The sequence below is a fragment of the Equus asinus genome, chromosome 3, assembly GCF_041296235.1.
Source record: "Equus asinus isolate D_3611 breed Donkey chromosome 3, EquAss-T2T_v2, whole genome shotgun sequence".
Taxonomy (NCBI): Eukaryota; Metazoa; Chordata; class Mammalia; order Perissodactyla; family Equidae; genus Equus; species Equus asinus.
In genome coordinates, this window is record NC_091792.1 from 111,582,697 (window position 1) to 111,609,499 (window position 26,803).

The 26,803-nt window shown below is 37.3% G+C and overlaps 1 pseudogene; it reads left to right on the plus strand.

Moving 5' to 3' along the window:
• Positions 1–6,574: 6,574 nt before the first annotated feature.
• Positions 6,575–26,803, plus strand: part of LOC106845184 (elongation factor-like GTPase 1) — a 120,436-nt pseudogene continuing 100,207 nt past the window's right edge.

The window sequence follows — 26,803 nt, forward strand, 5'->3', positions numbered from 1 at the left end:
GTTGCCAATCTTCTTTTTACTCCATTCTTCTTCTCCCCAAAGTCCCCAGTACATAGTTCAATATTCTAGTAGTAGGTCCTTCTGGTTGTGCTATGTTGGACACTGCCTCACTATGGCTTGATGAATGGTGCTAGGTCCACACCTAGGATCTGGACTGGCGAAACCCCAGCCTGCCAAAGTGGAGTGCTCGAACTTTATCACTCAGCCACGGGCCCAGCCCCTAGTTTCACTTCAATACGTTTCTCTGGTATATGACCAGCAAATGTACAAAAATAAAAAAAGTCAAAGATAACTGAGTAGGGAGCATAACCTAGAAAATGAAATATCTTGCCCAGAGCCAAAGAGATACTCTTGCTTGATATTTTATTTTATGCATGAGGGGAATTTAATAGGAATCTTACATCATTGAACAATTAATTATAAACATTCAACAGCACATTTTTATCAACAATTTTACCAATTGGTGTAATTTTGGATCATGAAAAGAAAAATTGCAAAACTTCAGGTTGACTTTTTTATTGTTGAAATATAGAATACTACCTCATAGAGAAGGTGCTCTGAACCATATTAGCAAATAAATTGATTTGGATTTTGCTGAAAATATATTTTTAAAGACAGTAAATATTTAGTCAGTCATTTGAAAGGATAATACTTGAAGGGTTTCCACCTGCATAGAAGGATAAAGTAAAATGACGTTGCGTGCTTCCTGGAGTGGTAACACCCCTAAACATAGCAGATATGGAGCTCAGACCAAACAGCAAGAGTTTTTCAATCATCCTTCTATTCTCCAAAAGTATGTGGAATGCAATTCTAATGAATATAATATCAAAGGAAATATTTTAGGAATGTGCAGCCTAAGTGGGCTTTCAGGGCAAGTCTATTGCAGACTTCTCAGTCCTTTGCTTTGCTAATGCTGAGAAAGGGGTCAGGAATTATGATCTGATTTTTGTGGTGAAGCCCAGGTCTTTCTCAGGATTTTCTGAATGCTCCCCATGTTTAATCATGAGCTGTCCCTTCATGTCTTGTCAAAGCACATGATCCTGATTGTCCATTATATAGAAGAAAGCTTCCAAAACATAAATGCTTCTTGTCTTTTGTAGGAAAAGTGGTCCAAAGTTCAAAGTCATATAGGCTTTGAAAATATTACTTATATTATCTTCTTTTGGAGCTTCACAAAACATCCTAGAAATACAAAGGCTCACCTAAGTTTAGTTCATTGATTCCCCAAATGTTTGACCATGAGGCCCTTTTAGTAGTAGTTATAACGATTAACACACGGTAATTCTAAGAGCGGGTTGTCATCCATGGGAACACTTCTGAAGTTAACTATGAGAATGTTAAATTTTCTCAACAAATGTTCTGGGGAAGCACCGATAAGAAGATATCCATTCTGAGCTGTATCTGTATCTGCATAATGGTCCACCCATACTCATGCCTGCTTTTGCTGGAGACCAGTGCATTAGCACAATGATGATGCAGCTGGATGGAGTTGAGCAGGGTTTCAAACATATAAAAACTATTTACTCAAATTTACTCTCTTTGAAATATACATTATATTTCATTAACTTCTGATACTTAGGATATGACTTTAAAATAAGAGGTTACTGAATAAAGTATTAAAACAAAAATTCAACCATGATCTTAATCTTATTACTCTTATTAGCCTGGCAAGTCTGTCACTGGATACTAAAAGCTGTCAGAAATCTTCAAATATTCTAAGACTAGGAAGGCAATAGACTTTGGGAGCAGAGCTTCTCTGAAAGAAAAGAAAAGTACACCAAGAAGCTGTTGATAAAATGAACATCTAGTAGAAATCAGTGCATTAGCACAATATATCAACCCTGAGGGACTGAGGGAAAAGACTGGGACCTGGAAACAAGACCAAGTGTTAAAAACGCATTACACATACAAACACACATAAACATATGTGTGTGTATATACATGCATACACTCATTTTGTTAAACTTTAAATTAAGGATGTTAAGTGTTACATGAAAAAAAGGCATAAAAAATAGAAGTACATATATATAACTGAAAAAATCAAGGAATAAATAAAATAAGGGAAATACACATGGAAATTTTACATAGATATTTCTGGAAAAGTGATCTAGAATCAAAGGTCTTAAAGCAGGCATTGTTAACTTTTTTAATGTTATTTAGTGCCCATGGATGATAGCCTTAGGGAACTGGGAACCCTGCAAAATTTGAGAACTTGCCTACATACATTTTGCAAGGAGAGGACTCATAGCCAACATTAAATTCTCAAAGGGCTACCTGATTATAAAATATCAAAAAATCGTGACTTAATAATCAAACATCCTCTCATCAGTGACTCCTTGTATCTATAAACAAACAATTTGTAATAAGACGCTCCTACTATTTCTACTTATCTTTGCATAGTGTAATCAAAGTCCTAGGGAGTCGTTCTGAAATAGACTCCTAGGAGATTAACTTCTTTGTATCTCATGGCCAGTAGATAAAAGACATTGATAGTAATGGCTTCATAATATAGTGGGACATAGAGATAACAAAATGTGATTTCTATATTTTTTGTGAACTAAGAAGAAAATTACACTAAACACCAAACAAATTCTTCTATGTAGCTAAAACAATGGTATTATCATAAAGAATAATTTTTAAAAATGGTAAGAAATTACCTAACTACCAAATTATATGGATGTGACATCTAATAGGTTTGTTTTCACAATGGATTTTTGGCACAAATTTTACTGTGTTAAACCTCAACTAAAAGCTTATCTCTGGCTGGCGTATTATATGCCTGTGTTGATTCAGTGACTGTCATCGACATGACTTTTACCTTAAGTAATATTCCTATTATTGGACTAGTGTTGACATTTTGGCTGATTAGGTAAGTTTTAATGTTCTAGATCATCCCTTTTGCAACATTTACTTATTAATCTTCTCATTTATTTAAACACTTATCATGTTAGATATTCAAGATTCAGACCATGGGTTCTGGAGTCTTATGGATGTGGTTAAAATTCTGGCTCAGTCACTTACTAGTTGTGTGACCTTGGGAAAGCTAAAATTTACCTCTCTGTGCCTCAGCCTCTTTGTCTGCAGTATGGACAATAATAACTTTACTATGAGTATTCTGCTCACCCCATACTTTCTATATTCCTGTCACACGGATTTTCAAGCGACTGTCTACCTCAGGATCATTATGTGCCATTTCCTATACCAGGAACGCTCTTCAGAACTTTGTATGGCTTGTTATTCTTATTCTTCAGATCTCTGATTAAAGTCTACTGGGGTTACTCAGCCTGTCTAGATGTATCACGCTATGCCCCACCTTTTCTCATCACGGCACCTTGTTTGTTTTCTTCAAAGCACCTTACAAATATGTATTTATTTGGTTTACATATTTTATTGTTTGTTTATTATCTGTCTTCCCCTCTAGAATATAAGCTCAGTATCAGCAAGACCCAGGTCTATTTGCTGACTGGTATATCCCTATCACCCAGCACAGTTCTTGGAACAGTATAGGTATTCAGTACATACCATCTGAATGAAAGAAGGAGCAAAGTATTCACCACATAGTGGTGCAGAGTAAGTCCCAAGTAAATGCTAGCCATTACCACTCTTGGGGAACTAGGGATACCAAACACTAAGCAATTCTTTATCTAGATTTTAACCAACTGAGATAAGATGTAAGAGGAATCATTACTAAATGAAGCCCTTATAAGTCCTAAAGTATAGGGCTCCGTGGAACTATTGAATTGAAGAACGTGAATTTAAGAGCAAATTGGAGCTTTATCTTTTCTCCTCCCAGTTAAGACTTTGGAAGTCCTCTCTTGATAACATTAAGTGCAAAGGTAACTTCAAATATACTTACATACTCCTAATATAGAAGATTTTGGCCCACCTCACGAATTCAGTTTCTGCCATTGTAGAAAGTGGAAAAGACTACAGTCTCTGAGTCACCAAGCCTTCTTCTAGAAGCCTGCTTCAAAGCCTAGGGAAGTTATAGGTTTTTGTTACCAATTTTTGAGGCAAAGGAACCCCACATATGTGATGTGGCCTAATGAATGGTAGGCTTTCTACGATCAGATTCTGTAGTCTTCCCCCTATAAAGAAGAGCAAGTAAATGGTGGGGTAAGAGAAAAGGGTGTTCTTCCAATGACTTTTCCAAGAAAATAGAATTATGTGTGTAATCTTTTCTGAGACTAAAATAGGAACAAGGGGGGAAGAGGTAGTGCTAATCATCTGCAATTATTGCTTTTGAGGTTGGTATTTTAATTATGATTTTCAGTATAAGATCTCTACCCTCAAGAAGCTACAACTATTAGGATGAGACATAACAGTAAAGTATCATGCGCACGAGGGCTTTTAGGAACAAGTACGAAGGAATAGTCAAACTCTGATGACTAAGGAAAGACCTATTCATGGAGTTTACGTTCTAGAGATGTACTGTCCAATATGGTGGCCCATAGCCAAATGTGGTTATTTAATTTTAATTAATTTAATTTAATTTAAATTAAAAATTCAATTCTTCAATCTCACTATCCACATCTCAAGTGCTCACGTGTGGCTAGTAGCAATCCAATGTTTAATAAGACATTGCAGGTATAGAACATGCCCATTATTGCAGAAAGTTCTATTGGAGAGCACCGATCTAAAGAACTCACAGTCTTACATGTTATTCTGTGTGTGGGATGTCTCAGAGAGGGCATTAATAGAGTCAATGAAACCAATTAGGATAGAGATGTAGTAAGTGAGGTCGATGAGAAATGCTTAAACCAAGGACATAGTGGTGATGGTGGGCTGACAGAGAGAAAAGAACTAACAAAAAATTAAAGAAGTCGAATCAACAGGACTCTTGGGTGAATTGATGCCATTTGGTTAGGAAAAGAGAAGGATGAGTTCAGAATTTCTGGCTTGAGAGGCTAAGTGGCTACGTACAAAGATTAGAATATAGAATGTTTTACCCTGTGGATCAGCATGAGCCTCAAAAAATCTAGCCTAGTTCTTTTCATGGTTATTTTTCTGACCAAAGACAGACCAACCCTTCACATCTTGTCTGAAGGCCCCTGGATCTCAACTATGGCCTCAGTGACTGTTCAAATATGAAAACATTTATGTCCATGCCAATAAGCATCAGTATGCTGCACAGTGCAGTTATACAATCTATATCTGGAAAAGAAACATTTCTCCCAAAAGGAGCAGTACAATTTTTATTGACAAAGTTCTGACTCAAAAGGGCATAGACATCAATCTATATTATCAAAAGAACCCTGGGCTTAGAAGTTTAAAACTCCATTATTACCTCAAAGATTTCATCCCAAACAGTGGTTTGTTTATTTGCTGTGTACATCTGGAATTAAAAGGATAATTCTTGAGACGCTCCCAGAGTACCAGAATAAAGGAGAAAAAATATGTTCCAAAAAGGGTGGGGGGCAGGGGATGGAGAGATTAAGATCTCCACTTTTTGGAGGAGAAGAAACTGCAGCTTTGAAATGAAGTTTTTATTTCCCCAGCTTCTAGAAGTCCCATCAAGATCTCAGAAATTTTATTCAAGACTCTACAATTCACATAATTAAATTATAAGGAATTATTGCTAATGCACTGGAGACTGATTGAGGGGTACATTGGCAAAGGAAGTAGTGGTACCAGCTGCTCATTCCCCCGACTCACATCTTAATTTGCAATCCCCAAAAGGAGTGCCTGAGACAATGACTTGGGGGCATGAGATTTATTTGGGACATGACTCCAAAAATCAAGAGTGAGGAAAGAGAAAGAAAGCAAGGCAAAATGATAATGCTGTAGAAACTAAGGAATCCATTTCCACCAGGATCTCTAGGAAGCTTTGAAAATGCCTCTCAAAAATGAGCCTTTAGAGAATGAAGGGTCTGTGCATTTGTCCACCAGCTCCGATCTCACATTGATTGAAAATAGCCCTCAGGGGCTCTTATATCCACAAATTTTCATGCTGCACTTGTGCACAGGCTTTGCGAGTTCCTTTGGTTTCAGCAACAGCCCTAAAGCAGAAACGTCAAGCTATGCAACCCACAGTCAAGGTGAGTGTTTTCACCACCAGTCAGAACTATCCACCAAAGCTGTGGATAAAATCAGAGGCAGGCCAAGGAATGTGACCCAGGACCCCATCAGTGTTTGCTACAATCTGACTGTTGCACTGCTCAGATCCACTCAGGCCTTATAGTCATTCCACTCTTCAAGACAGAGGCAGCCTCATTGGCTTGTGACCAGTACAATCCTGCAAGGTTCATGCTCAGTAAGGCCTGGCTCCTGAAGTTTAATGCTTTGCAATCACTGTCTTGAAAGTCTTTAGAATGTTCTCTTTGAATTTGTGTTTTGTAAGTGAAATCTGATGGAACAATGAAGCATGTGTGTGTGTGTGTGCGGGTAGATTGACACTGACAGGAAGGAGGGTACTTGGAGCCTTGGCTCCTGAACTGCCCCATCTCCCACCACAACCCTGGGAAGGGTTCTGGGCTGTTTGCTCCCCTTGTGCTAGCACCACAGGTGCCTAGTTCCCCTTCCCACCCTGGCCTGTAGACCACTGCTGCCATGCTTCCCTTCCCCCAGAACGACCATGGGGTCACATCAATGGGAGGAGGCCTATGTTTTACCATCCTCCTTTGACCCCCACAGCAGCCTGGGCACAGGTGCAAGGTGGGTTGTTGTTGGGTGCATACCCCACAGTGTCTTGGAGTGGGTCATGACATTTGCAGTCCGGTACTTGCCACAGCATCAGGGCAGGCAACTAGGCAGAGACAAGCCTCTAGCTGACCTGCAACTGACTGCTTCCCAACTTGGAGGTTGCAATCCTTGGGGGTCACCCATCCATCATGAGTCGGGGCTATGTGCCCCTGAAAAAGAGAAATTGACTCTCCCCCACCCACATCCTCCTCCTGCCCTGCCTGGTGTGTTGGCAGGAGGGCCAGCCTGACATCCCAAAGGCCACTTGTGCATACACTGAGTTGGGAGTGCATCTGGGCACCTGGGAAGGTCTATACTTTCCCTGGGAAGTATCCCTTACTGGAGGGCTATTACGTAGCAAATTAAAAACACCCTGACTGGTCAAGGGAGAGAATAGAAAGAAGAAAGGAAAAAGTTTGAAACAGTAATTTAGTATCTTGAGCAGCATTTTCTTTCTGCTTTTTGAACAAGGAGCTCCACATTTTCATTTTACGTTGGGCCCCACAAATCATGTAACCAGCCCTGTTACAAGGAAGTGGCCATCCATAATCCCTGAAAAAGCATAGAGTATAGCAGAAATGGGCCTCTGCTTCTACACCTCGAGCCCTAAAGGATATTCATCTTTACCCTCCTCCACCACCCATTCTAGTTTTCTCTTGCTTTCAGCCAGCATTGCAGCCAGTCAAGTTTACTTGCCTGATTAGGGGACCCACTGTCAACCCTGAATGGTCTGAGCCCTTGATTGCCTCGGTCTTTTCACACTCTGGTCACTGCAATTGCCTATTCAACCAGCATAGAAGCCTGCGGAAATTCCCCAGCGACTTCTTCAAATTTGACACAGCTCTCTTTGTCCCCATTATGTAAGAACAATCCTATTCTTCATAATAATGAGGATCAGTTATGCCTGTCAATGTAGTAATTTATTTGTCTGTTGGTTCAGTAATCAAAACCCAGGTTCAGTAAAGGACGTATTTCCTTCTATTTCCAAACCAGCACGTTCAATACAGCAGAACCCAGGATGAAAATACAGAAAATATAAATTCTGTAAGTTGGTCACTGTATTACTTTGCTAGGGCTGCCCTAACAAAGTACCATAGACTGGATGATTTAAACAATAGAAATTTATTTTTTTTTCACTTCTGGAGGCTAGAAGTCTGAGATCAAGTTGTCTGCAGGGGTGGTTTCTCCTGAGGACTCTCTCCTTGGCTTGTAGATGGCCACCTCTCTTCCCTTTGTCTTTACATGATCTTCCCTCTGTGTGTGTCCTAATCTCCTCTTCTTATAAGGACACCAGTTCACATTGGATTAGGCCCCATCCTAATGACCTCATTTTAACTCAATCACCTCTTTAAAGTCCCTATTTCAAATAGAGTCACATTCTGAGGTACTGGGAATTAAGACTTCTACAAACAAATTTGGGGAGTGGGGAGCACATTCAGCACATAACAGTCACTGAATGGATGATAAGTCTTATTTCAACCTTTGGTTTCTGGGCCCAGATATTCTAGCTATTGGTGATGCAGCAGCATGAATTAGTTTCTGAATTATCATAAATACTGCATCTTAGAGGACAGCACCATAACTTTGTCAGATGTTTCCCATCTGACACCTTAGATGAGAGCATTCCAGGGTTCTATTTGGCTATCTACTTCAGAGTGATGTGTATGTGGTGGGATCAGTGGATTCTATGGTCATACACTCTCAGTCACAAATTCTTCACCATAAAATGGATCCTTGGTCTGAGATTCTGTTATGCAGCATCAGGTGTCAGGAAATCAGGCATACTAAGAGCACTTCTCTCATGGTTCCCGCACAGACACTGTTATCAGGGTAGGTAAACCCCTATCTGGTATAGGTGTGGAAGGGTAGAAAGTATCTGATGTGATTAATTTCTTACAAAGTGGTGGTCTGATATAAAGTGTTCAATTTATATCAGGAAAGCAGCAGTTCAATTAGCCTTGTAAAGGGGGCAAGGCTGTTGGGCCTTTCATAACTTAAATCCTCGTCATCGTCATCATGACTTTTCCACTCATAAGCTCATTGTACAAGCACTGGGTTAGCGATGGATAGGGCAGGTATGACATTATGTGCACCTGGTTTTTGAGTGTCTCTTCTGCCTTGAATGTTCTATGTTGGGCATTAGCACGAAACACAAAAATTCTCTTGCTATGTGTCCATTCCCATAGATCCAAAAATCAGTATGTCACTTGTCCAGATGTCATTGCCTCTAACATTTCAATTCACCCTTCCATGTTCCTAAGCCAATCTATGACATTTTTTTACTGCTACCCAGACTCAGTGTAGGTCATCACTTCAGGACACTTCTCACTTCTTCAAGGAGTACATCCAAATGTACTTCTCACAGGTATCCTCAATGAAACAGCAGTCCATTTTTAGTTAACACCAATACTACAAGCTACACTATTTGTGAAAGAGACCCCTAGTTTTCCTCAGTCAGCAGCTGGTCATGGAGATCCAACCCCCTTGAGTCATACAAGTATGAGTTGAAAGAGATGTCAGTGGAACACAAGCAGATAACATAGGACACTGTGCCACCACTTTATTAAACTGACTTAGGTCCACTGCATACACTAGAGCTCCATCCAAAATGTACCTTTTCTATTGTATGATGGATTGCTGACACACCCATTGGACTCTATGCATTAGGAGAACTGATAAACATCCAGAAGCTCTATTAACTCAGGAAGTCTTGTTTATCATCAGTCTCTACTACTGCTCAGTGTATGGTACATCATACCAATAGAATGCCAGAATGACTACAAAGTCAGTGTTTCTAACTTGCCTGTACCTTATCCCAAATCAGATGAGATGAGAATTTTATTAATTGTGGTGTCACAGCATGCCACTTACCATCAGCAATGGGATCCACGTTACCTTCTGATGATGAGAGACTACAATGATTACATAGGTCAGATGATTGGAAGGACTCAATAAACTCATGTAAGGCTTTAACGAAGCTAAAAGATTTTGTACAGAGCAGTAGAAATAAAGTGCAGGTAAGCATAGCGGGCTCAAGAAATTTCTAGTCATAGTTCTCTAGTCTCCTTTCTCAGTCAGAGAGGATGCTTTTTAACTCTGTATTGTGAACCACCAAGACAAATATGAGGAATCTGGTTTCAGGAGAGCTAGGGCAAAAGTTTCCAGGAAGATCTTTTATGCCCAATTGGACACATATCCAAGCCAGCTGCTAATTGATTTCACCAGGTGCAATTCATCAATCTATGCATCTCTAAACAAAGTAAACAAGGGGGCTGTGGGTGCTGCTGGGATTTTCATGCATTAAATAGCTAAGTATAAATTACTAGCTAGGCTATTTCTTCATTCTCTTGTCCGAGAGTCAGTATTAGACTTCCAGGCATCCCCATAGGTAAGATAGATAAGCAGTTGTGCTCTAAGATAACTTTATCTTCCACAGTGACCCAGTTCCAGAATCTCATTGCTTACTAGGAATGCCTCCGGTTTTAACTTCTTAGTTTTGGGGTTTTTCTCTAAACCATAGCCTGGGTCAAAGTTATGGTTGCAAGTCGTTTATCAATAAGATTCCAAGAAATCAGGAGTTGGTTAGCAGGGAAAGTGGTTGTGCTATTGAGGTTTCAGCTGGAATCACTAAGAAGTGTAAAAAATTGGCTCCCAAAGACACCTGTTGGAGGCACAGGATGCTGGGGAACCTATTTGGTAGCTCTCATCCATATTTGTTGAGGGTCACCCCCTCAACAAACCCCTGGGATATTAACTCCCTCATTCTCTCAGCCTGCACTGGTATGTAAAGGGGCAGTCTGTAAGGGCCCTGAAGAAGGCCATGGCTTTAAAGATGGTTCTAGGGCAGAAATCTTCCAGGAATTTTGAGAGCCTGTTGCAAAACACAGCTATCATTAAAAATTGAATTCCATAAATTTATAATTAAACAAATTATATGAAAAACAAAAGTAATTAACACTCAAAACCCATCTTGTCCTAATTATTTCCTATCATCTACCCTCTTGTGGTTGTCTATTATCTGTCTGGTGGAATACCAATAAAATGGAGTGCTGCTTGCTGCTTTGTACCTCTTCCCAGAAATGCATTTACTACATCATGCTGTAGCTTGAAATTGGCCATGATGGGAATATTTACACCATAGAAATCAGCAAATGCTACAAATCAAGGCTGGCTTCCTGCCCTCCCCACCCCTTCCATCTCCATCTCTTCTTAAACCATTACTAGGCCCCCATTACAGAAAAGTGAAGAGAAACATGCTAGATCCTTAAGAAGGGAGACTAGTTGAAATTGTCCAATACGTATGGTTGAAATCAGAGATAAGACAAGGATATGTGACATTGGTAGCTAAAATTGTCTGCTATAATCCCAAGTCTCCCAGACTTTATGGCAAACTGGTAGTAATGTACGTAAGTTAGCTTCCCCTCTAATTTCCATCTGTACTCCAAGCCACCCTACGTAAACATTATTGTAATTGGACATGTTTGACTTAGTGATTTTGAAGGTGAAGAATTTCAGGGGCAAAAGGCCAAGGAATTAAAAGGCCAAGTGTTGGCTGGGCCACCATCCAACACCATTAAAGTTAGTCAAATGATAAAACAAATTTGAGTAAGAAGAAAATGATATGAGGTAAAAATCTTCACAATTTCTTCAAAAATTAAGGAGTAGTGGATAAAAAGTTTGGTGGGTACTGAATATTATATTTGAGCGATGTATTTGTAAAACAAGGAGGATTTTACAGTGAAGTGTGGAATAATGATAGGCAATCCACTTATGAAGGAAGCTCCCCAGCTAAGAGTTCTCTTGGTGAGACTGTCACTACCCACACCCTCCCACCCATCATACCCGCCCTCATCTTCTCCTTTTCATGTACACACACCAACAACGACAGCACACACAATTATTTAATAAAGAATATTAAGTCACATTTAGGTGAGGAAATGTTTTATATCCTTTGTGTATATTTTCTTTTTAAACTCTCACAGCAATCTGATAGTTTAATATCATTCTCATATTACATTATCATTCCCACATTGCAGATGAAGAACCTGGGGCACAAAGAATTTAAGAAACTGGGAGACAACACTCATTAAGTGGTAAAGCCAGGTTGTAAACTATTCTCTGAAAAAATCCTTCTTAATCTTCTTAATCTAATGAGAATCTGCTTCACTTCAAGGCACTGCTCACCTCTCCACCCTATCAAGTGGTGGATGATGTTACACCCACAGGACCTGTGAGCAGAGAAGTGTCTTCCTTGCTTCTCACAGTTCTTCCTGCTTTTCCCTCCTCTTTAAGCTAGAATTCCAATCTGTTTGAAGCATTTGCTGACAGTACTACCTACTACCCCTTTTGGTGGTTGTCATGTGCAAACCTTCCTGTCAGTCTTTCTCATCCATTGAAAATGTTAACACCCTAACTCCTTACTTCACATTTGGAGATTTCAAACCAGGGCCCACTAGCACAAAAGGTAGGTTTGTTCAAATTATTGAAAAAGACCTCTTCTGTCTGTATGAATTTCAGTAGAAGTACTCCCTTCGGGCAGATAAATTAATGAGTTCCTTCCTCCACACTGAGATCAGCCTTGGTCCAAAGCCCGGGCCTGGAAGTAGAGCCTGGGCTAGTTCAGTTTATAAATCTCTTGGGTACCAGACTGTCCCAAGCAATAATTCCTCCAATTCCTTTTTCTTTCAAATTTTTTATTTTCATCACTGTCAATGACTTCACATCTACCCTACCTCTATCACAATCTCCCAGGTTCATATTCCTACTATGAATAGCTAAGTAACCTCCAAAATGTTATTAAAGTCAGCCCCTTCTCTGACCACCATCTCTAGCATTTCCAGTTCACTTACCCTATCCATTATAATAACTGTTCAGTTTCCACTTCTTTAATGATACCTTTTTCACTTCCAATCACCATCTCAAAATCTCCTTATCCAACTTAGATGGTATAATCTATCACTATAATCATATAATCACATTTATAGATACCCTTAAATCATTTACCCCATCTCCCTCTATCTTCCTCAACTGGCAAAGCTGCAACCCTATTTAAATTTACTCTGTGTCTTCTAATTGCCTGTAGAACCTGACTAGGGGAAATTAGGCCATTGTCAATGAAATCACTTTATATTTAGTATCACAAATTTCAAGTCGGCTCATAGTATTGCCTAGCCATCTCATTGTATTTATATAGTCAATTCTCTATCATGCCCCTCACCTATTTAATGATCATTTTTTCCAGAAATAAACTTCCATCTCCAATCATCATCAATGCCATCTTCTCTATGCCCTTTTCATCAGGATACAAACATGTGGTAATATCCTTCATACTAAAATGGCTGTCTCTGGATACCTCAACTCTCTCTAGTTACAGCTCCACTTCTCTTTGACATTATGCAGTGAAAGTTTTAAAAATGATTTTCTACAATAACCCCTCTTTCCAAACTCACATGCTCTCATTAATTCACTCCAATTACACTTTTTCTGTCAAGTTCATTAATAGTTTTGACCTTCCTATTGACAAATGCAATAGTCAAGCTCAGTCCTCTTTCTACTCGATCTCCGAGATATCAAATTCTCTGTCCTGAAACATTTTGTTCCCTTAGCCTCTAGAGGAGACTCAAAACTCCTAAAGTATCCTGGGTTTCATTTCAACTCTTCTTTATCCATGGCCAATCTACACTCAGTCCACACCCAGGTTCATAGCTAAATGATTTCTATATCACCTATGTCACTATCTCTGTCGGTGTCGCAATCCAATGTACACATCAGGATAGATGTGGAGAGGGCTGATGGCCACTCTGAGTTTATTATAACCAGCATTTCAATATATGCATAGCTTACATCTGTTAAACATACACAGGTGTTCTGGATGAAGTAATTAGCGAATGCCAAGAATTCTTAGTGATTTCTCAAGGAGCCCTCCCTTGGCCTCTGTTTTGATATTATCATGTTGTTGCTGTGCTCCTATATTTTTATCTCAGAGCAGGCAAGGTCTCTTAGGCAACGGTCCCTCTTGCTCCCGATATCGATATCGTTTCTCCATCTGTGTCCCCGGGCGGCCGCCGCCTGGCTTAGGTTGCCCCCCAGGGGGTCTTACCCGTCATTGGCTAACCGGCCTTCTCACCTCCAGGTCACAGTTTGTTGGCAAGCTTTTTCCAGTGATTATTAACCCTTCCTGTGTCAGGGGCGGCTACAATCTCCAAAACATTTGCTCTCAAAACTGACACTCTTTCAGTTTCAGACATATATTCAATTATCTTCCTGATCTCTCCATTTGGATGTCTATGAGGCATCATGAATTTGACAGGTCTGAAACAGAACTCCTGATCCTTGGGCTCCAAAGCCTGCTTCTCTCTTACTCTTCCTCTCCTCCATATAAGGAACAACCATTCACTCCGTTGTTCAGGCTGAAACCCTGAAAGTAATTTCTCTCCTCTGTATCTAAATCCCACATACAATTTCTTAGCAATGTCTATGGGCTCTACATTCAAAAATATATTCCAAATTTGACCATTTCTCATCACCTCCATTTCTATTGCATAAGATACCACCTAACTGATCTTCTTGTTTCTGTTCCCTTTCCCCTAAGTAAATTCTTCATAAAGTGACCAGAATTATCTTTTTAAAAATTAAATTGCATCATTAGCCTGCTGCTCAAACTCTCCAATAGGTTTGTGCTCCAAAATCCAACTTTTAAACATGTCTGAGCAAACTCTAAATAGAATATAGTCTAAGTAATTCTCGGCTCTTATCTCCTAACATTTTTTTAAAATATCCTTCACTTAATCTAGCCTCATTGGCATGGTCTTACTGCAATATCTCAAGGATGTCAATTTCTTTCACCACTTTGTTCTCTCTTCTTGGACTGCTCTTCCCCACAGATATTTCCATAATTCTTCCTTTATCAGGTTTCTGTGCAAACCTTCCCTCTCTACTTCCACGTGACTATTTTTCTTTATTGTGACTTATCATCACAGAATTCATAATTACTTGAATTCATATATGTATTTGTTTTTGTGCCTATTGTCTGTTTCAGTTACTAAATTGTAAGCTCTCTACGAAGAAAGATTATATCTGTTTTCCTTATTGCTATTATTTCAATGTCTAGATAAATAACTGACATATGAGAGTTCAATGAGAGAAGAAATTGATTAATAAGTCATCATTTGGGAAAGAGAAGGGTGATTTAGATGGTGTTGCATTACACACGAAAATGAAAAAGTGTGAATCTTTATTAAAGAATGAGAAGGCAATCAGTAAGAGGAATGACAGTATTTACCACATTTGCCAGACTTTACTGTAATCACTTACTTGATTGTCCATCTATCCTGCTCAATTGTAACGTCCAGAGAGCACCAAATGATGCTTGTTCTTGCCATTGCTTCTGACTTGCATAGCACTGTTCCCAAAGGAAAAATCAGCTGCTGTGTGAAAACTTGGTGAATGAGTGGATAAAAAAAGGTCCTCGGACTCAGCCAGTTTAGGAGCAAGTGTAGTCATTAGGATATATCTAGGGAAATAAATCAGTATAGTTTCACCATACGGTAGTCTCCTTTGGACCATTTATTTTGTCTGAGGAAAATAAATGCTTCTGGGAAAATAGATAAACCTCTCGTTTGGAGAAAATAATGTCATTTCCCATAAATTATCATTATAATGATGATAAAATTATTTGAAAGTCCATCTTAAGACTGAGGAAAAACTGAGCAAGGTGGTGAGCGTAAAGAATTTTGAATTAATCTGATAAATGTTATCAACATACTTTTAAATGCTTTTTATTGCAATAGAGTTGATATTGGACAAAAGGCTGAAATCTATTTCATAAACGTCCACTGATGTAGTAAGATAAATATATTATTCAATACTTCAAGCACATGATTAGCACAGCAGTAAAAATTGATCTGTGTTGTTTTGGATGTTTATGCCTGTGAGCAAATGAAACACACTTTTCTATTAGAAAAAACACTTTCAGGAAATTCAGTCAGAAGTTTGAAATTAAGTATTAAGTCATGTGCCCACTATGGAAAGGAAAGAGAGTAGGAAAAAAAGACAAAATATTTACAGAATTCAAAGATCTGAAACTGCTTTGTTTTCCTGGCCTGCATCTGCCAGAATGCTCATGTCCCCAGCTCTCTAATCACCTTATAGTACTTGACTAAACTTCAGCAAAATCTATCATCTTGGTAGTCAATGAATAGTTAAACAAAGCAACACATTTTAAGAACTTATTATTTGGATCTCTGGGTTGGCAACAGCATACTCAATATTCATATTAACTTCATTTTATTTTTCTCTCCAGCATGCTCTGTCAGCCTTTCTCATCCATTGAGAAAGCTTCTCCTTCCACTTCTCTTTCCCTTCTCCTCCCAGCTCTTTTGCCTCCTCTGTCGCTCTCTTCCTCTTTCCCTCTTTCCCTCTCTCATCTCCTCTCTTTTTCTCTTATACAAGAACGTTATCACACACCATGTAATTATTAAAAATTAAAAGCACTGTTCAAATTGCAATTGCTTAAATATTAAAACTTACATATTTGTAACACAGGCAATTGTCTGATAAAGTTTGTGTACTATACTATACTGTATTTGTATTTTTATTTGGTCCATTTTTATAGTAGTTCAGAACTGTTAATACTTTGAATGTGTTCAGTAGTACTACATGGTTAATATTTTATCATAAAGTTATTGCCTTTGCCTGGAAATTGTTTTATTTTTTGAAAGTTATTGTCTTTTTAATATTATTTTGGAAAATTTGCTAGGCTGTAGGTGTATTCCATCTAGGAAACTGATTTTTAATAAAAAATATCCTCTGGCTTTTAGAGTAAAAGTCAGTGCAAAAGTAATTGCTTATATGATGTTTGTCAAACCTGATTTTGCTAGACTAGAACTATTCTAAGTTTTGTTTTGTTTTGTTTTATTTTATGAGGAAGATTGGTCCTGAGCTAACATGTTGCCAATCTTCCTCTTTTTGCTTGAGGGAGATTGTCACTGAGCTAATATCTGTGCCAATCTTCCTCTATTTTGTATGTGGGACACTGCCACAGCATGGCTTGATGAGTGGTATATAGGTCCCCACCCAGGATGCGAACCTATGAACCCTAGGCCACCAAAGTGGAATACGTGAGCTTAACCACTACACCACAGGGCCAGCCCCTAGAACCATTCTGGTATGGGTAGACAACTCAGTCATAATAATACAACTGAAGAACACAGTGTTTTCCGTTATTGTGTACTTTTATAAAGAAAGAGAGACTTTGGAAAGAAATAATATTTGTAGTAAAAGGTAAATAACTTTTTAAATGTCTAAATTTTGAAAAAGTAAAGTAGTCTAATTTTACATTTTTAAAAAATAATAGGATTCTAGTCAGTCTTATATTGCCACGACCTACCAAAGACCTAAACTGAGAAGAAAAATGGAGGCTTTTGCTAATTCCTTATCCACCACCCCCTACTCAGAGATGATAATAAATATTATAATAGAAATGTTGCTATAATGAAGAGCTTCCTTATAATTATGTTCTGAAAATAGACGGTCTAGTTTCTGCCTGTAATACAGGGAAGGAACCGAGATGTTGTGAGATAAATAACATGAAATGCAAGTCAGAGAAATCAAACTTTGATGAGCTATATAGAGCAGAGAAAAGGAGAAGAATATAGCAGTAGCAAATTTGTCTGGATGACTCATTGACGAATACAGTTCTCTCTTCTTTGTAACATATAAAGCTCATTTTTTGTGGATAAGATTTTATAAGACTTTGAACATTTAAACTGTAATTGGTTACTATAGCCTATAATTGCTTGTATTTATGCTTTTTCTCTTTTTCACTGGAAACAGATTAGTTTAAGGTAGGGGTATTTGGAGGGTTTTCTGCAAGACATTTAAATATTCATATTTTTCTAATTATTAATATACAACTTTCTAAGGAAATGCCATTATTATAGCAAATTTTGGAGTTATTGCTACTAACTAATTAAGAGGTGTTTAAGCTGGACATATGATAGACAGTCATTACTTTTTTATTATTAATTCTGCTATTTAAAGCACTAGAGGGTAATAATAGTAAAAATAAAATATATTAGGGTGATTAGTAGGTACTAGATATTCTTTTAAGCACTTGTCTTAGATTTCACGTCAGCTGTTTGAATCAGTTACCTTTGTTTGTAGGATGAAAGGCACAGAGAATTTACGTAATCTGCCCATGATCACATCATAGTGGAGCCAGTCTCGGAATCTAGTTGGTCTGGTTTCCGAACTCATCCTTTTACCCACTCTTCCCATAAGAGCCAATCCTGGTTGCTCTTATTTTACTTTTTTACCCCCAACTTCTTCTATTTTCTTGAAGGGAGACGTTTTTTCTTCCTATCACAACTCCCTTTACTCGATCCAATTTCACTAAGGGACTGAACGCCTCTACAGAGAGCTGGAGCAGAAGTGAGAGTTGCACTCAGTGCTGCTGTCTCTTGTATCTTCCTATATATTTCCCTTTCCGTTTTTGAGTTTCTTACTGTGATTTTTTTTTCTTTTATTTTCTTTAAAACCATTTGGGCATTTTAATGATATCTCATGGGATCAAATATTTATTCCAAACCCTCACAGATACAACATAGTGAGCGCTCGTTTTGATCTATTGTCTTAATGGTAAAAAAAAAAAAAACAAAAACTTCCCAAAATAGCAAAGTTTAAATTATTACTCATAGACCATAATTATATTCATGTCCATGAAGTTAATATTAATCTTATTTTTAAGACTTTTAAGGTTGATAAATCTGAAGCAGGAAAACGCATTAAAAATATAAAATTTAGTCTGGTCCCCTATCTTCAATAATTCAGAGCCTAAGATTTTAAAAAAATCGACCAACATACAATCTCAATAGGCTCCAAGCATAGTCTGTAAGAGTTTAATAATTCTTGATACACACAGCGATCTGTCCAAGAACTGCATAGAGGAAAAAAGTAATAACTAAGACTATGCATATTCTTTGGGGAGAGCTGGCCTTTCTCTTCAGTGGCCTGCTTTTCCAATGGACTTGCATGTCTGCTTGGCCCTTCAATCTGTAAATTCATGGGAAGCTGCCAAGCAGAAAAGAAATCAAACCATGTTACACATAGGATGTTCTTCCAGATGTGCCTTCTAGTGAATTTCGGGGATAAAGTTTTGGTTGTGATTTAGGGAATTTTGTAACTTTGAGATAAGGTTGAAGGGGGAAGAATATTGGTAATGTTCCTGTAAAACTATGACTGAATTTTATTTCTCAATAAAGACTGCAATCTCTTTCATATTTTATAAGTAAAATGTATTCACTAAGAAAAGTGGACCGTTTATTTTTATAATTGGATGCTCCATTTATTTTTCATGGCTAAAAAATCAAAGGAACCATGATTTTAAAAGGGAAACTTACCTTTTCTCTTGGATAGTTAGAAATTTTTTTTTTCATTGAAGCTCAATATTAGGAAAAGGCGAGCAACTCAAAAAGGCATTTTAGGGGGAGTAATTCATTTATGGGGATCTCAGAAGCATATCAGTTTAATTTAGGCTGTAAATATGGCTCTTTATATTTATTTATCTTTTTAAAGCAGAAAATGCCAAAAGTTTAGGTCAGATTTAATATAAGTTATATTTATTTGGGCCCAATTTTATAAAGCTTTTACTATTTATAATAGTAACTAACACTCATCAAATAAGTTGTTTTGCCTATTCCAATGTTATATATTTATTTTTTCATGCAATGGGATAGCATGTGTCCATCTCAAATGTAACAGGGTTATCTAGCGACATGATTATAACTTAGCATGCATCATTTAATAACTTCGACTTTCTTGCATTCAACTTCCGGTAATAAGATATAGAGAAGCTGTATCCCCATGATATACCAAGAGTATACCAGGGCAGTCCTCACTAAGAGGGACCAGCAGGAACTTCTTTTCCTTAAATCCAAAGGCTATTTTCAGTAATCACTTTATTGTTTAGCACTTTTAAAACCTTGGAATAGTCCCTCTCATCAAAGAGTATCTTTTATTCAGTGCTGGTTTTTTCCCTACTTCTTTCAGCTATTTTCCTGACTGCTTTACAGGTTCAGTCTCTTCTATCCAGCAAAGAATTGTTGAAGTTTCTCAAATCTATTCTAGATCAGTGATTTCAAAGTATGATCTCCAGAACAACAGTATCAGCATCAACTTGGGACTTGTTTGAAATACAAATTACGAGGTCCCATTTCAGACATATTGAATCACAGACTCAGAGTGGAGACCAGAAGCTGTATTTTAACAAGCGATCTGAATTATTCTGATGCACACTAAAGTTTGAGAACTACTCTTCTCCATTATTATCTCTCCTTACTCTGTATTTTCCTCTCAAATCTACTCACATAAAACTATGTTCTTTCCATTAAGGCAGGAGTCAACAAGCTTCTTCTGTAAAACATGAGATAGTATATCTTTTATGTTTTGTGGACCACAGAATCTTTGTTACAAGTGCTCATTTCTGCATCCTCAACAACACATAAATGAATGAGTGTGGCTGTGCTCCAATACAATAACTTTATTTAGCTACACTGAAATTTGAATTTCATAAGATTTCATGTGGCATGAAATAGTATTCTTCTTTTGACATTTTCAACCATTTAAAAAATGTAAGAACCATCCTTAGCTTGTGAGATGTAAAGAAGTAAACAGGAAGCTGGCCAGATTTTGTTCAGAGGCCATAGTTTGCCCATCTCTGCTTAGAGCCTTGTTACTTGTGATAGTTAATTTCATGTGTCCATTTGGCCAGGCCGCGGTATTCAGTTGTTTGGTCAAACACCAATCTAGATGTTACTGTGAAGGTATTTTTTAGACGTGATTGACATTCAAGTCAGTAGACTTTGAGTAAAGCTGACTACCCTCCATAGTGGGAAGTGGGCCTCATTTAATTAGTGGAAGGCCTTAAGAGAAAATATTGAGGTCCTCCAAAGAGGAAGGAATCCTGCCTCCAGACTGTCATGAAACTCAAGACTGCAACAAAGACTCCTTCAGGAATTTCTAGCCTCTACTCTATGAATTTTGGACTTGCTAGCCCCTCCAATTGCATAAACCAATTCTTCAAAATAAATCTCTCTAATATAGATATAGATATAGATGATAGAGATAGATAGATAGATAATCACCTATCTATCCTGTTGGTTCCATTTCTCTAGAGAACTCTGACTAATAAACTACTCAAATGTGGTCCATGGACTAACAGGATCAGCATCACCAAAGAGCTTGATAAAAATATAAAATCTTGAGCCACATTCTGTACCTGCACACACAGAATTTACATTTTAACAAATTTCGTGGTGATTTGTATGCACATTACAATTTCAGAAGTACTCCATTAGAATATTTTTCTGAGCCTAAAAGTATGCATTTATTGGTGTGATTTTGTTAAGTTATTCACTATCTCTTAGATTCTAATTCCATGAGAATAGAATTGTACCTTAGGTGACTATCTTAGTTGTATCTTAGTAACAGCATGATAGCATATTCGGTTTGCACACTATTTTATCTTAGATGACTAACCTAGCTGGTGGCCCAAATTATTGAACTCCCCAGCTCTGGAACCTAAATGTCAATAAGAAGATAATCACAATTAATATTAACTAGTACAGGATGTGGGATCAATTAACATTCCTGTTATTTTTATTTTTCAATATTCCTTAATTATGTTTCCTATAAGAGGTTATTTTTTTTACTTACCTGGGAATTAATAGAATATCAAAATGCCAAAAAATAGGATAGAAACAAAACTATCATTCAGAAGGAAGCATACATATTTTGCAATTTATATTGACAAATAACACATAGGTAACGGTAACCATTCACGTTTGATTGCCAATTCTAAAATCAAAAGATAATAACCTTTCCTCATTTATATCTCCATTGCAAGCTCCCTAAAATATTCTATAGAAGTAGATATCAGTCCTACAGTTTTGCTTCTTCTCAGTTCTTGCTGTAACTCCTTGGTTTGTTTTGTTTGTTTGTTTCTATTTTTTTAATAATGAAGAGCACGTTTACCAGATTTTCTTTGATGTATTAACCATGATTGATGATCCCATAATCTGTTCTTATTTAATGGAGTAGTTACTTTGGCTTTTCAGGGGCCCCAGTAAGATAGTGCATGCATTTGAGCCAATAGTTAATCTTCTTTCTATAGTCTTCCCTGTACCCTCAGATTTCTTTTCAGAATTGATATACCAAGACCACAATGTTTTTTTTCCCTAACACCATACAACCTCATAGAACAATTTAATAAGATATACAGAAACAGATTATATGATTTCTGGGGGCAATTTCTGGATAATATGGCCTAATGTCATCATGTATATTTCATGTATATTTTAAAAATTGGACTGTTCAATCAAACGCATAGTTACAACTCAGGAATGATACAATCAAACTGCTTTGGTACTTTGGCTATTAAGATTCTCTATCATAGATAAGAGCAAAACATAAAGAACTGATGTAATTTAAAAAAAAATTTTTTAGTTAGATTAGTCCACATTCCTCTAATTGTTATCATCCTTTTGTCTAACAACACTAAAGAGAGAAAACTCAATCAAAAGGAACAGTCTCTGGAGGCTGATCCATAAGAAAATCTATTTTTCTGTCTCTACATTAGAAAAAAAACATAGTCATAGAAGATGAGATATTCAAGTGTACTTACTTACTGGAACGCAGTAATAGAATAAGCATGGAAACCAGATTAAAAAAGCTTTTAAAACTCTGCTCATTTTTCTTCATCATTTTTAATGTAATACTAAGGAATATATTTAGTTTTCACAAGGGTGAATTATTGAAACTAAAGAAGTTAAAGTTCTTTCCTCGATAATGGGGCAGATGTGTTCTCTTTTCAGCAAAGTCAGTCAACCCGTGTTGCAATTTGTCCAACTGCCACACCATCGAGGAAGGACAGGTGGGCCGCTTAATGATTTCCACGATTCCTTCTTCATTCACAGGTATCTCTTCAGTTTTCCTTTTTGGTTTTTTCTCTATGGCATAGTCAAGCATTTTTATAAAATGGTGCTATGAAAAAGGATATATCTACAAAAAATTACTACTATAAAATGCAATGTTGATGTTGAAGCAAGTAAATAAACGTGTTTTCAAATAAATGTAAAAAATATAAAGAACTAAGGATATTAAGTAATCAGGGAAGAGCAATCTAACAATGCATGTGGTTGAAGGGAAAGAAACTAGTTGCTTCATTTACATTATTCTTTAATTTATATAAAAGAAGAAGGAAATGATCCAAAGACCTTGCTCTTATTTAACAAAGTGGGAACAAACATGCACTAAGAGAAAGAAGAGTTAACCCGCTCACAGAGACCCCTCGGGGAAAGAAGTACAGGAGCTAGTGAATAAGTGCCCCAGCCTCCAGGTAGCATCGACCCACTCACTCCCACCCTTGCATTCCTTTGGAAGCTTCCAGCAATTACCTAAGAAATTGCTAGTACCATTCCTTAAAATTTGCTTTTGGTATTATTTTTGTTGATGAATAAATTTTGACTTTTTGTTTTTGCCAATTATATGTATCTTCTTTACAATACTTTTTACTTCAAAACCTTACAAAAATATACAGCTCAATTCTTATTTGTCTTAAACATGGCTTTTTTTTTTCTGACATATCCTGAAAGATCAAAAGAAGTCCTAGAAACAAAAGAAACCCATAATGTGAATACCATACACATTACTGAAGCCTAAATCTTAAATGCTTAAGCTAGTTATAAGCTTGATTTTCAAATAAACCTGATTAGTTAATTATACATTTATAGATTCTATCTTGGATGTCTTCAAATCTCTGTCTGGTGAATAAGGCTGACAGTCGCATGTATGTCCCCCCACATCCTCTTACAACTGTGCACTCTTACAGAGCTGTCACTATGCTAGTAGAAGTGACCTCAGAGACATGACAGTGAGGACACTTCAAAACCTCTCCAAAGAATTGGTCTCGGAACACCTGAATAGGCACAAATAAGGAGACATATCACAAATGCTTTGAAAAACTGACTCCAGCGAAGTCACTATACATTTACAGAGAAAAAAAAAATTTGTTGTACACCAATACAGCAAATCAGTTCTTGAGAGCAAACCACGAATTCTGACTTAGGTGATTTTTTTTTTTAAAAGCTGTGAATCTCAAAAGCCTCCAAGTAAAAAATAAAGAAGAGGAGGTGATCCAGAATTGCTCGGAAGCAAACTACTTCCATTAAGGATGTGGTCTGGAACCTGGACAAACTAGAATTTGAGTCAAGTTGTGTGTGGATCGATGGCTGGAGTTGATAGTCTATAAATCTACATTTTCTCATCATTTTCCAAATGGACATGAGGATACTTCGCTCACAGCTGAGTTGTGTGAATAAATTGTTAGTAAATCCATAGAAATAAAATAATTTCAGAGAAAATATGAAATCTGCTTTGTAAAACAAAAACAGAAGCAACTTTATCATTCACTATGAGTAGCCTTGCACAAGTTGTTTTTGCTGATTTAGTTTAGTTTTCATATTTTTTTTCATTTCCCTATATATAAAATGAAGAGATGATCATTGCTAAGGTTTTTACCAGCTGCAAAAAATATAACTCTGTGATTTGTAAGTGTAAAATACAGAGTACCAGATTTTATCTTTGTATTATTTGCGTTTAATTTAGTACATATTCAGAGTAAACTCATGCTTGCATGAAGTGTAATATATCTATTTTTTTCCTAGAAATCCCTTCATTATGTAAGCATATGTTTATGGCACATATTGGAAACGATGTGATAAGATGATGGAGGTTAGGGAGCCTTAGTGAAATGATGTCTATGCCTTTAGTAAGAAAGAGTAGAAACTCCTTTCATTTCCTATCTTGTTATCATTTACCGACAGTATATACCACTATACAGAGGTTTTATCTTTCTTTTGAGGATCTTAGAAAGTTTTCCTCAATTTTCTGTGAAATTTTTTTCCTTTTTCTCATCTTTCTTTTTCTACTGACAGTACTTTAATTCAGCTCTTACGGCCTGGAACATGTACTATTACAAAACCTTCTTAACCAATTTATTTGCCTTTAATCTCTTCCATTTCCAATTGCCTTCCACTCAGTGACTGAATAAATCTTTAAACATTGCTGTCATGATGTCACTCAACTGCTCAAAAACTTTAACAGTTCTTCCTTACCTACAGATAAATTTCTAATCAAGGAATATCATTCCAGACCTTTGCCATTTGACTTCAGGTCATCGTTATTTCCTCCTTCACACTTCTAACATATATTTTTTCAGCTTTTTAGTCACACTAGATAGCTCATAGTTTCCTGAAGAATTTTGTATATATTTCCACTTGTCCGTATTGTTCCTTTTGCTTCTTGGTATCATCTTCTCATTTCTAAAACTGGATTAATAATGCCTCACTCTCATCTGATAACATTACCTCATAGTGCAGAGAGAAAACAGATGCAATTGTTTAAGGATTGACCACTATCATATTTACCAATCTATATTTTCTTTTTTCTAACTGGGTCCTTAAATATAATATTCAGGCTCCTAACCAAATCCAACCCTCCCCAGACTCTAGAGCCCATGCCTTTTAAAAAATGATTTTATTGGTGTCATATTGACTTAAGCATTGTGTAAATTTCAGGTGTACATCACTATATTTCAGTTTCTGCAGAGACTGCATCGTATTCACCACCAACAGTCCAGTTCCATCACCATACATATGTGCCCCTTTATACCTTGCCCCCTCCCCAACTCCCTTCTCCTCTCATCACCGCTAATCTATTCTCCTTATCCATATTTGTTCATTTATCTTCCACATATAAGTGAAATCATATGGTATGTGTCTTTCTCTGTCTGACTTATTTTGCTCAGCAAAATACGCTCAAAGTAAAGTACATCCATGTTGTAGCAAAAGCCAAAATTTTGCCTTCTTTTATTAGAATCCATTCCTTTTACTTTCTCAAGGTCTTTGCACCAGTGTTATCCTCTTTCTAGTCTAAATCATGAATGTCTCCCTCTCTACTGAATCATTAAATCGGCATTAAAAATGTAACCCATTAGGGGGCTGGCCCCGTGGCCGAGTGGTTAAGTTCGCGCGCTCCGCTGCAGGCAGCCCAGTGTTTCGTTGGTTCGAATCCTGGGCGCAGACATGGCACTGCTCATCGAGCCACTCTGGGGTGGCGTCCCACATGCCACAGCTGGAGGGATCTGCAAAAGAAGAATATACAGCTATGTACTGGGGGGATTTGGGGAGAAAAAGGAAATAATAAAACCTTAAAAAAAAAATGTAACCCATTTATGGCACACAGGTTGCAAAGCTCTGCATCTAGTCTGGCTTATAATTCTGAGCTGCTTAAATCTTTTATTTTTGAGGAAGATTAGCCCTAAGCTAACATCCACAGCCAACCCTCCTCTTTTTGCTGAGGAAGATTGGCTCTGAGCTAACATCCGTGCCCATATTCCTCTACTTTATATGTGGGATGCCTGCTGCAGCATGGCTTGATAAGTGGTGAGTGTGTCCCTGCACAGGATCTGAACTGGCAAACCCCAAGCTGCCAAAGGAGAGTGAGCGAACTTAACTGCTACACCACCAGGCTGGCTCCTATAAGCTTCTTGAATCTTATATTATATTTTCTAAATATTTTATTTTATAGAAAATATGCATATGATGATTCTTGTTTCTTGCAAAGAAAACTAAGGAGCATACTTAAAATTGGAATGGGCTATTCATCATAAAGAATAAATGAATAATTACATAGCATGGTAAACAAAAAAATATTGACATAGATTTAAAAAGGCAAATACTGACATAGAATTTACTGGACATAAAAAAATAGATGTAGCATTTAATGGTAGTGTGAAAAAATTAGATTATTGTAATTTACCGAATTGGCTTTCCCACATACTGTGTTTAGGAACTATTTTACAGGGGTGGCATGGTTAGATAGTGGTTAAATTCAGTGCTGTCCACTTCAGTGGACTGGGTTCATGGTTTGGATCCCCATTGTGGACTTATACCACTCATCAAGCCATATTGTGGTGGCAACCCACATATAAAATGGAGGAAGATGGGCACAGATGTTAGCTCAGGGCCACTCTTCCTGAAGCAAGAAGAGGAAGATTGGCAACAGG